General features: G+C 42.5%; 1 pseudogene; it reads left to right on the top strand.

Annotated features, from left to right (window-relative positions):
* The first annotated feature begins 9,429 nt into the window (after positions 1–9,429).
* Positions 9,430–10,935, top strand: LOC101724368 (serum response factor pseudogene; annotated as a pseudogene).
* Positions 10,936–11,148: the final 213 nt, after the last annotated feature.

Below are 11,148 nucleotides of genomic sequence, written 5' to 3'. Positions count from 1 at the left end.
GATAATAGGATGATTAATGCTTTAATCCCCTAACAAAAGAGCGTTGAGCCAGTTACTATTGCTCATTTCCTTCTCAGAATTTATTTAATTTTGTTTTCCTTGATTCAGAACAGTTGCTTGTAGATGGAAGAATCATATCTAGCCTGACGATGTGGTTGATAGCTACAGGAAGAGGAAATATGGTTCAGGAATAAAACTGCAAAGAATGGAGTTAGTTCTGTGGGAGTCTGAGAAGTACTTCTTCCTTTTTTTGATACATTACTTCTTTAATACATTTAATATTGTTAAAGTCCTCTCTTGTTTGATGAGATACATTAAGAATTATAAATCCTTGTCTTTGAGGACTTTCTCTTATACAATAATCAACATCCAGATATATTTATTACATGTCTAAAATGTGCAGGTATGGAAAAGAAATATAATGCCCTTGCCCTTCACTGAGCTCATAATTTCAAGTTGAGACATGTAACTACTTAAAATGCACCTACAAGAGACTAGGAAAGATACAACTCAGATTAGTCCTAGTGGTGTGGAGTAGAGTCTTAGCATAAGAACTCAGAGCAGGAAAATCTTAAGGAGGCCCTGAGTAGTCAGCAAGGCTGTGCAGACACTGTTGAATAGGAAGTCCTGGAGTTTGGAAGAGTGTGAAAGAGGAATGCATGTTAACCCTTGTAGGAGCCACCCCTTACTTCACTTTTGGCTTTTGCTTATTTTCTTTTTTTTTTTTTAGTTCCAGGGATTGAACTCAGGACCTTGTGAGACAGGTGGTGGAATCACTGAGCTAAATCCCCGGCCCTGACATTGCTTATTTTCTAATTGCATTTTAAATTTAGAAGATATTTTTATAAGGGAGATAGCAATAAAGAAAACAAATTCTGGAAAAAAATTTGGGAAATCTATAGTCTTCACTCTACTTTCCTTCCTTCATTATGAAGAATTTGAGAATTAGTATGGGTCAGAAGGGAAAAAAAGGATTTTAGCATATAACTAAGGAAAAGTCCAGATAAGTGTATCTGAGACCACCAATGGGAAAAAGTGCCTGATGTTTTTGTTAATGTTTAAGTATTTACAATCAGCTTCAAGTCTACACACCCTGCTCTTTTCTTAAGGCAAGCAACAACAGCCAGCCTTAACATGGCAGCCAACTACACTGTCTCATTTATATGAGACAGATGACAGGCAAGCTAGCAGAAATTTACTAGTACACATTTAAATATTTTTGGTAGGTTTTCAGCAGCCTCAGGCTGCACAGAAGCTGAAAACTCTAAACTATATAAAAATTTAAAATGTTTAAATATGTATCACCATAGAAAATAATCTTGGGGGGTATGCTCTGAGACTGTTTCAAGTTTAAAATATTTTTTTATTCATTAAGTTTATCAGTACACTTTAGGTATACAATATGATGACATTCATCATTGGGAATTTGTACCTTTACATGATATATCTTGGTTCTTACTTATTTTCCCATTCCCTGCCCTCCCATCAGTCCCTCCACCCCTCCCTATTTACAAAAACTTTGTTTCCATTTTTTTCTTTTGTCATATTTATTCCTTTCTCTTCTTTTCTTTCCTCTATGCCTCCCACTTTCCCTTCCCCTTTGGACCTTTACTTCCTAATTCACATTATCTATTATACATTTTGATCTTTATTTACACTTTCAGTTTCTCATACCAGAGAAACTATTCTGTATTTACACGTGTGTCCTATTTATTTCACTTAAGAGTATGGCCTCAATGTGCATCCATTTAGCTATAAATCTCTCTAATTTCTCATTCTTTATGGCTGAATAGTACTCCATTTGCTTCTCTGGCTTAATCCAACCCTTTACATGAAAATGAATTAATTTCTAGCTTGTTAAAACTACAGATCTTCTGATTTATTCTCAATCCATTTGGTCCTTAGCATTTATGTTGTGAGACTTCCCTTCCCACCTCTGTCTCTGCTCTCTAAGCATTAACTTTGGAATAATAAGTTATTTTCAAGGCACTTGATTCTCTTATAATATCTAGAGAAAAAAAAATCCCACCCACCCCCAAAAGAAAACAGCAGAGAGAAAAAAAAGAAAGACATCTTCAAACTTACACTTATTTTTTTTCTTTGCATTTCAGAAATTCTATATGGCATATTGCTTTCTCTCATTTTACTATTATGGTTTAGATCTAAAATGTTCCCCTAAAGTCTCACAGGTTCAGAGGTAGAGTTCTGGAAGGTAATTGGTTTGGGAGAGTTATTAATTCACTGATGCTGAATATGCTGTGGGGCTTGGTTGAAGGAGGTGAGTCATTGGGGCCATGACTTGGAAGGATATATAGTTGTCAATGGCTCCTCCTTCCTTTCTTGGTTTTTCTGCTTCTTGGCTTCCATGTTTGGGCAGCATTTCTCTACCATGTCCTTCCACCATGCTGTTTCTGCCTTGGAGCCAACCAATCATGGACTGAAACCTGTAAAACCAGGAGCCAAAATAAATCTCTCTTCCCTAAATTGTAGGTGCCAAGTATTTTGTCCTAGTGGTATAAATACCAGAGAAGTGAGCTTATTGCTGTGACTACATCATGTGATTCAGAATCCTTTGGAATTGATTTGCTGGAGGAATTTCCAAAGGTTTGGAAATGTGGTCTAGAGAAGCCCTAGAATGCTGTAAGCAGACAAATGATGTTCAGAGCTCAGAAGCCTAGAATGGTGATAAGAATCCAGACAGTAAAGCCAGGCTCATGAGGTTTCAGATGGGAATGAGGACTCTTTTGGGAACTGGAAAAAGACTCATTCATGCTACTTTCTGGCACATAACTTATATAAATTTTGCCCATGTATTAAGACCTTGTATGAGTCTCAATTTATAAGTAGCAGACTAACCAGGTGGAAGAAATTTCAAGGAAGTACAATACTCAACCAGATCCATGGGCTCTGCTGAATTTTAGCCATATCTATAGTGAGAATCAGTAGAAAAAGCAGAGCAAAAACATGTTGAAATTTTGCAATATGGCCAGAGAGGAAGTGCATGTGAAGTTAGGGCCACAGAAGGTGTAGTTGCTAAAAAGATTAATCCCATTAAAAAGTAGGCAATACTTTGCACCGGGACAATAGAAAAAATGCCTGGAGAACATCTCAGGAAATGGCCAGATGTTACCTATCACAGGCTCAAGGATGTAAAAGGATAAATTCCTTCAAAAATCTTTGATTTGAGGAGAGATTCAGGGTACACTGCTCACTCAGGTTTACTGTGACAGAGTTCAGTCATTCACAACTCAGAGACCACTGCAGCCAAAGTCCAAGGAGCTGAACTACTGCTCTAACTGTGACAAAACTTAGCATTATCCACATGTGCTATTTTTTTGGCATTCAGAATGCAAGAGTTAAGGAAGCTTCCACTCAGATTTCAAAGGAAGGCCTGGGAGACCAGTTAACATGGTGTGACATGATCACACTGCTTGCTGGGAGCTCAAAAGAGGGTTATGTATGAAGATGTGAGAATGAAGACCCAGGTGCAGTGGAGACCGCAAGAAACTGGAGATGACAAGAATGTGGACATTTACCAAGAAAAGTTGCAGGCAGTGAGCAGACCTATCCCAAGACAGAAGCCATGTAGTCTTCAACTTCCAAGGCCACCAGGGCAAGGCTTCCCAAGCCCTTTGGAACCCACATCTCATCACCATATGGAGCTACAAGATTTAATTTTTGCCCTGCTGGTCTTCAATCTTGTTGTGATACAACGCCTTTATACACTCCTAGTCCATTTACCCTGTGCCATTTGTATGTTAGAAGTATTTAACTTTCTTTTTTATTTTATAAAGACTCACATCTAAGAGTTTTCCTTGAGTCTCAGAGGAGATTTTGGACTTGGGCTTTTGAGTAATGCAAAAACTGTTATGATTCTGTCAACTCTTAGATTTGGACTAAATTTATTTTGTATAATGAGATGGACATGAATGTTTTAGGGCCCAGGGATAGAATGTTATGGTTTAATTTGTAAATGTCCCCAAAAGTCTCATGTGTTCAGAGGTGAGGCTTTTCAGCTAATAAATTGATGTCTTCCTAGACGAATGTGCTCTTAGCACAAATGGAAGAGGTAAGTCCCTGTTCTTGAAGGGTGTATTTCTCACTCTGACCTTGTATTTCTCTCTACTTCCTGGATACCATAGGTTTAAGTAGTTTTCCTCTATCATTCCTTTCCCCCATGCCATTTCTGCCCTGGATCCAGAAAAACAAAACATGAACTGAGCTGTCTGAAACCATAAGCGAAGATAAACCTCTCCTCCTTGAGTTGCAGAGGTCAGGTATTTTTGTCCCAGCTGACTAATACAATTGCCAAGAAGTCAAGCGAAATAATACAAAATTCAGAAAAGGTTCCCTCAAATGGGGTCCCCGGGGTTGAATTTTCATTTTGGTAAAATAAATATTTTACTATTTTTTCCTGGAATCCAAGAAGATTCTTCTCTGATTTCTACTATCATGAGTTATTTTCTGGCACATTTTCTAATGATTTGCATTACTGAATATTGCTTCTCCCCAGACTGTCCTGGAATTACCTGTATGGTAATATCAAAGTCATCCTCTGGCATGTTAAGAAGGTAAAGGAGAATGGTGCTGATGTTTTCTAGGTAGGAAAGATTACAGATCTAATCAATAGAACCTAAAAAGGTTAGTCAGCAGGTATTCATCGAAATTAAACCCTCAATCAATGTTACCTCTCCATCATACTTAATACTTTAAAATCATTTGACCTATGGCTCCTCTTCTCAATAAATTCTGGTAAGTATACATAAGTATAAAGCTCAGAAAGAGGATTGGTAAGTATAAAGCTCAGAAAACTCCTCAAACTGTGTTTCCTCTCTTCAGTGGATCTAGAGTACTTAAGATCCTTACTCTTACTTCTCCCACCATATCCTGCTGCATTATAAAAGAACCAAAGACATACATGGCCACAGAAGCATTATGGAAGAAGCAAAAATGTGGCAAACTCATGACAGTGGATCAAATTTTCATGTCAAGGCCAAGTTAAGCAAAATTGTGTAAGCATTCAGGCATGTGACATGACTACTCCTCTCTCTTAGTCTAAGATGGGTAAGAGCCCATCTGAGATCCCAAATTATGGTACAAATGATACATTAAAAGCACCTTTTAGTTCGCTCTTTTCCACATCTCATTGGTAAAGGAATATTGCAGGTCTAAGTTGAGTATTTGGGATTTGTGGAGATAAGCACAATAGAATTGGACTATACAGCTGCATACATCTTCATGAGAGGTCCAGTTATACAGTAGTGGGAGAAGTTCAATGACTTTCCCAAGGTCATCTTAGCATCAGAGCACAATAATCCATAATAATAACCTCTCCTCCCATATGCTTCATTCTACATTTAGGTGTGTTTTTCATCTGAAAACATTTTATAAGGGATAAAATAAAATGAATTCAGTTTTTTTATTAAAATAGAGAGCACTCTGAAATTATAAGATATTCATGATTATTTAACTACTTTCTTCCTAATAACATCTTTGAAAGAAGAATTGGTAGTTTCAAACTTACTTTTCAGAGAGGTAACTGAGAGATGATGAGAGGAATAGAAAGAATGATCAATCTGATGAGAAAAATTAAAGTAATATAGAATAAAAAGAAGTCTATATGAGTTTAAATGCATTTCAAGTTTTTTCTGACTCTAAAAATTCCTTGTCTTTGTGAAGGTACCATTTCTTAACTCCAACCCAAAAATCTAATGAATTCTAAGACAGAGGAGGGAAATCATATGAATCATAGAGCAATATTCTCCAATTCAAAATATACTTTAATTATGCAGAAAATGAAGCACTTTGTCTTCCTCTATTTTTTTTCAGTTGAATAGAAATAAAATTCACTGAATAGTTCTATTCTTTCCTTATGTTTATATTCTTTTGCCACTTCAGTAATTGAAAGCACATTCTGGTTTTTTCCAATTTGATCCTGGATTGGTAACTAGTGTGCTTATGAAAGAAGAAGGTTAAAAATATAGATAATATATTCTTGTGGACTGTAGCTTTTAAGCTCATAGCACCAAATATAAAAATATTACTTTCATATTCACTCAAATACCATAATACTTTTCACATAAATGGGTACCAGAAATACTAGCAAATTCTTTCTTATGTGAATATTCTTGTTAAAAAACTGAAAAATGTCAATGGTGCTGAGGGAAGAATTAACATCTTGAAAAATTTGCACTAGAAGTGATAAGATAGTCATTGCTCAGATAATTGAATGAGAGTGTATAAAACATAGAAAATATGTAAAAGAGGAATAAAATACCATTCTCATTTAAGAAGGGATGCAATAGGTCTCTTTTTCTTTTTTATTATGAAGTTTCAGGATTCTGTTTCTTTCACTCAACCCTGAAATAATGACATTTTTGTTGTCATTAGATCTGTAATGTAATTGCTAGTCATTAAAATCATTTAGCTAAAAACTAAGCCAAAACAATCAGCCTTGAGATTTTGTGCAGTTTAGGTGCAGCATTTACAGGACCATGCAGGGATGGGAGACAGAAGTGTTCCAGAAATTATTATAGGTAACTCCTGGCATAATTCCAATACTTCTCAAGGAGTCATTTAGATGGGCAGCAGCACAAATCCCACCCAAATGCTGAAGAGGAGAAAGAATAAGCAGTTCTTGTAGTTGGTACTTCCTGCTATAAGCCAACATATACCCCTACAAAAGGAAGCTTCCTAAACCCCCCCTTTGGACTAGTTATCCCGCTCCAAAGTCACCTCTGAATCCCTACTGCCAGCATAATGAAATCCTAGGCTTTGATGTAAATACTCCCTCCATGAAAAATGCTACTCATATAAATATTTTCCTCCTATGTCTCCTCTTTTATGCACTAACTATTTCTTCAGCTCTTGCCTTTGCCCAATATGTTCTAGCTGCCTTTGGGGGTCCCTTCTTGTCTGTTTCATTTCCTCATTTCCTTTATGACCCAGTTCAATTCCTAGCACCTCAGCAATGGGCACCATTGCCCATTCCATAATCACTGCACTTCTCTCTGAGTATCTTTCTGGTTGCTCATTGGCATTTGGCACATGCTGCCTTATTATCCTCTGAGATTATAGCTTTAATATAACTTTATTGAAGGCAAGAACTATATCTCAGGCAATACTTCTCCTGCATTTACCATAGTGTTCAATATGTGAAAACAATAACACAAAATGAGTATATATAGAGCGAGCACTTTGCAGTGTACAAATCACTCTCATGGGCAGCCTTCAAGATAAAAAAATTCCTACAGTGTAATAATTGCACCCTTGAAGCTGCAGACTCCCAAACCATTTATCCACTATCCTCACCATTAAGTCTTTATTGACATGTTACAGATGACTCCAAAAAGTTGGTTTCCCTATAATTAAACCAGGTCCTAAAGGGAATCCCTATTCTTCTAACTCCATATCCAGTGATCTTCCTACTTAACCAGAACTTATAAACATTCAAAGCACTTTTGTGGATGTTATGGTTTAGACTTGAAATGTCTCCCAAAAGTCTTCTGCATTTAGAGGTCGAGTTTTCAGAAGGTGATTGGAACATGATTGCACTGTGATCATCACAGCTAAGATGAGTTCATAGCTAAATGTGCTGTTAGGAGGTGGGGCCTGATTGAAAGAGGTATGTCACTGGGGCATGTATTTGGACAGTATATCTCTATGTATGGCTCTTCCTTCTCTCTTTGCTTCCTGTTGCAATGAGGTGAGAAAATTTCTTCCAATATGCCTCTACACCATTCAATTTCTGGCTTGAAGCTGGCCCACTATGCACTGAAACTCAAAAACCATAAGTCAAGTTAATTCTCTCCTGCTTTTACTTGTTGATATCAGGAATTTTGTCCCAGTTCAGAAAAGCTGACTATTCCAGAAAATTAGTGCTGAGAGTGGAGTTATTACATAACTGTACCTAATCATGTGGATTAGAAGCTTTTGATATTTTTTGTGGGAAGAGTTTGGAAACGTTTAGAGATACAACCTAGAGAAGCCTTAGAATGCTTTAAGAAGACCATGTTGGATGAGTCTGGTCAGAGATCTGAAAACCAGATGCTGATAAAAATGCAGACAGTAAAGAATAGTCTCAGGAGGTTTCAACTGAGAACAAGGACTCCTTTGGTAGTTGTACTAGAGGCCATGTGTATTACATTCTGGTAGAAAATTTGTGGCTCCCAGCCCAGAGGAGGGGCTTCTGGGCCACTGTTCCTTCCCTCCAGCCCAGAGGAAGGGGCCTCCAGGCTGCCATTCCACCACTCCCAACCCAGAAATAAGGGCTTCTGGGCCACCGTTCCATTGCTCACAGCCCAGAGGTAGGAGCTTCCGGGCCATAGACCCACCACTCCCAGCCCAGAGGAAGGGGCTCCTGGGCTGCCGTTCCGTGGCTCCCAACACAGAGGAGGTGAGCCATGTAGGCGCAAACAGCACATTCCTCACCCCCACTTTGAAATGAGAAGACATGAAAACAAGTCTCAAAATCAGACTTACAGATCACCTACACCAACCCCAAAGGGAAAGGAGATGGAACACTGATACAAACCCACCTAGACTCCCTAAACTGGCAACAAAAGAGGATCTGGAAAAAATGAAATCAGAAATTATTTCACAGATAACAGCAGAGATTGTTCTCATAGTGCATGACATGATTAATAAATCTAGAGAAGACACAGATTTAAAAAAATAGAGTAGCTGAGGAACATGATGGAATCCCAACATAAGAACATAAGAAACAAGTGGAAACCATAAAACAGATACAAAACAGATTTCCAGGAGATTAAAAACTCCATTGAAAGTCTACACAGCAGAATGAGGCAATATGAGGTCAGAATTTCAGATATAAAAGATAAGATTGCAATTAGTGACGAGGAAAAGAGAAATTGCTTCAAAATTGTGAGGGACCATGAGAAATCATTCCAGCAGCTGCTAGACAATGTAAAGAAGAATAACATAAATAAGACTGATTGGAGTCAACAAAGAAACAGGAGAGAATGCAGATAACAAAAACCTGTTCACAGAAGTAATGGCAGAAAACTTCCCAAGCAAAAGAACTTGACATACAGATAAGTGAGGCATATAGGACTCCAAATAGCCTTGATCAAAAAAAATCTACAGGGGCCGCCAGCACGTGGTCCCGGCCCCCTCCACCCGCAGCCCCTGCCCCTGGCCCCTGGGGGACGCTGACGGCCGCCGGGCACGCCGCCCTAGCAGACGGACAGGGGGCGCTGGCGCAGCCTGTGGCAACCCAGGCCCCAGGGGCAGGAAAGTGAGGGCCCAGATCTGCCCGGGCGTGCAGGGGCCCCGGGTTCTCAGCGGCGGCTGAGGTGCCGAGAACCGCGCTTGCAGCAGCAGGAGCGCCCGTGGGAGCCCATGGCTGCGCTTTGGCGGCGACTCCGGTTCCTTGCTGACTGCCCGCCCGTGCTCCTGCTTTTGAGCGCCATGTTACCGAGCCAAACCGGGGCCGCGGCGGCGCTAGGCCGGGGCTCGGCCCTGGGGGGCGGCCTGAGCCGGACCCCGACGGGGCGGCCGGGCAGCGGCAGTGCCCGCGGGGCTAACGGAGGCCGGGTCCCCGGGAACGGCGCGGGGCCCGGGCCGGGCCACCTGGACCGGGAGGTGGCGGCGGCGGCGGGCACCCCGGCGCCTGCCGCAGGCGCCCTGTACAGCAGCAGTGAGGGCGACTCGGAGTCGGACGAGGAAGAGGAGCTGGGCTCCGAGCGGTGCGGCCTCAAGCGGAGCCTAAGTGAGATGGAGCTCGGTGTGGTGGTTGGCGGCCCGAGGCAGCGGCAGCGGCCACAGGGGGCTACGGGCCGGTGAGCGGCGCGGTGAGCAGGGCCAAGCCCGCCAAGAAGACCCGGGGCTGCCTCGTGAAGATCAAGATGGAGTTCATCGACAACAAGCTGCAGCCCTATACGACCTTCAGCAAGAGGAAGACGGGCATCATGAAGAAGGCCTATGCTAGTGGCCAGTGAGACAGGCCATGTGTATACCTTTGCCACCCGCAAACTGCAGAGCATGATCACCAGTGACACCGGCAAGGCACTGATCCAGACCAGCCTCAACTCGCCAGTCTCTCTGCCCCGCTCTGACCCCACCACAGACCAGAGAATGAGTGCCACTGGCTTCAAAGAGACTGATCTCACCTATCAGGTGTCAGAATCTGACAGCAGTGGGGAGACCAAGGACACACTGAAGCCAGCGTTCATGGTCACCAACCTGCCCGGTACCATCTCCACCATCCAAACAGCTCCCAGCACCTCTACCACCATGCAAGTCAACAGTGGCCCCTCCTTCCTCATCACCAACTACCTGGCACCAGTGTCTGCTAGTGTCAGCCCCAGCGCGGTCAGCAGTGCCAACGGGACTGTGCTGAAGAGAACGGGCAGAGGTCCTGTCTCCTCTGGGGGCCTCATGTAGCTGCCTACCAGCTTCACCCTCATGCCTGGTGGGGCAGTAGCACAGCAAGTCCCAGTGCAGGCCATTCAGGTGCACCAGGCCCCACAGCAGGTGTCTCCTTCTCAAGACAGCAGCACAGACCTCATGCAGACCTCCTCCAGTGGGACAGTGACACTGCCTGCCACCATCATGATATCGTCCATGCCCACAACTGCGGGTGGCCATATGATGTACCCCAGTCCCCATGCGGTGATGTATGCCCCCACCTTGGGCCTGGCTGATGGCAGTCTCACCATCCTCAGTGCCTTCTCCCAGGCGCCATCTACCATGCAGGTGTCCCACAGCCAGGTCCAGGAGCAAGGTGGTGTCCCACAGGTATTTCTGATGGTGCCATCTGGGACAGTACAGATTCCTGTGTCTGCAGTTCAGCTTCACCAGATGGCTGTGATAGGGCAGCAGGCCAGGAGCAGCAGCAACCTCACCGAGCTGCAGGTGGTGAACCTGGATGCCACCCACAGCACCAAGAGTGAATGATCTGCCCGCCGCCCTGGACAGACCCCCCAAGGGATGGCACCACTTATTTATTGTTGCCTTTTCACATTTTCTTTACACACATATTGATGGGCACAGGAGGGAGGCAGGGTGGAGGAGTGGGCAGCCACAGCACTATGCCCTCTCACTCCAGCCAAAGAAATGGGCCTGCCTGTCTTCCACCTGTCCTCCCGCACCCTCCCTCCTGCCTCCTCCCTCAGACTGCCCTCCCCA

This window comes from Heterocephalus glaber, unplaced genomic scaffold, assembly GCF_053883595.1.
Source record: "Heterocephalus glaber isolate CG9 unplaced genomic scaffold, H.glaber_assembly_v1.0 deba00000122, whole genome shotgun sequence".
NCBI lineage: Eukaryota > Metazoa > Chordata > Mammalia > Rodentia > Bathyergidae > Heterocephalus > Heterocephalus glaber.
The sequence above is the reverse complement of the archived record's forward strand: the minus strand, read 5'-3'. Positions and strand labels throughout refer to the sequence as shown.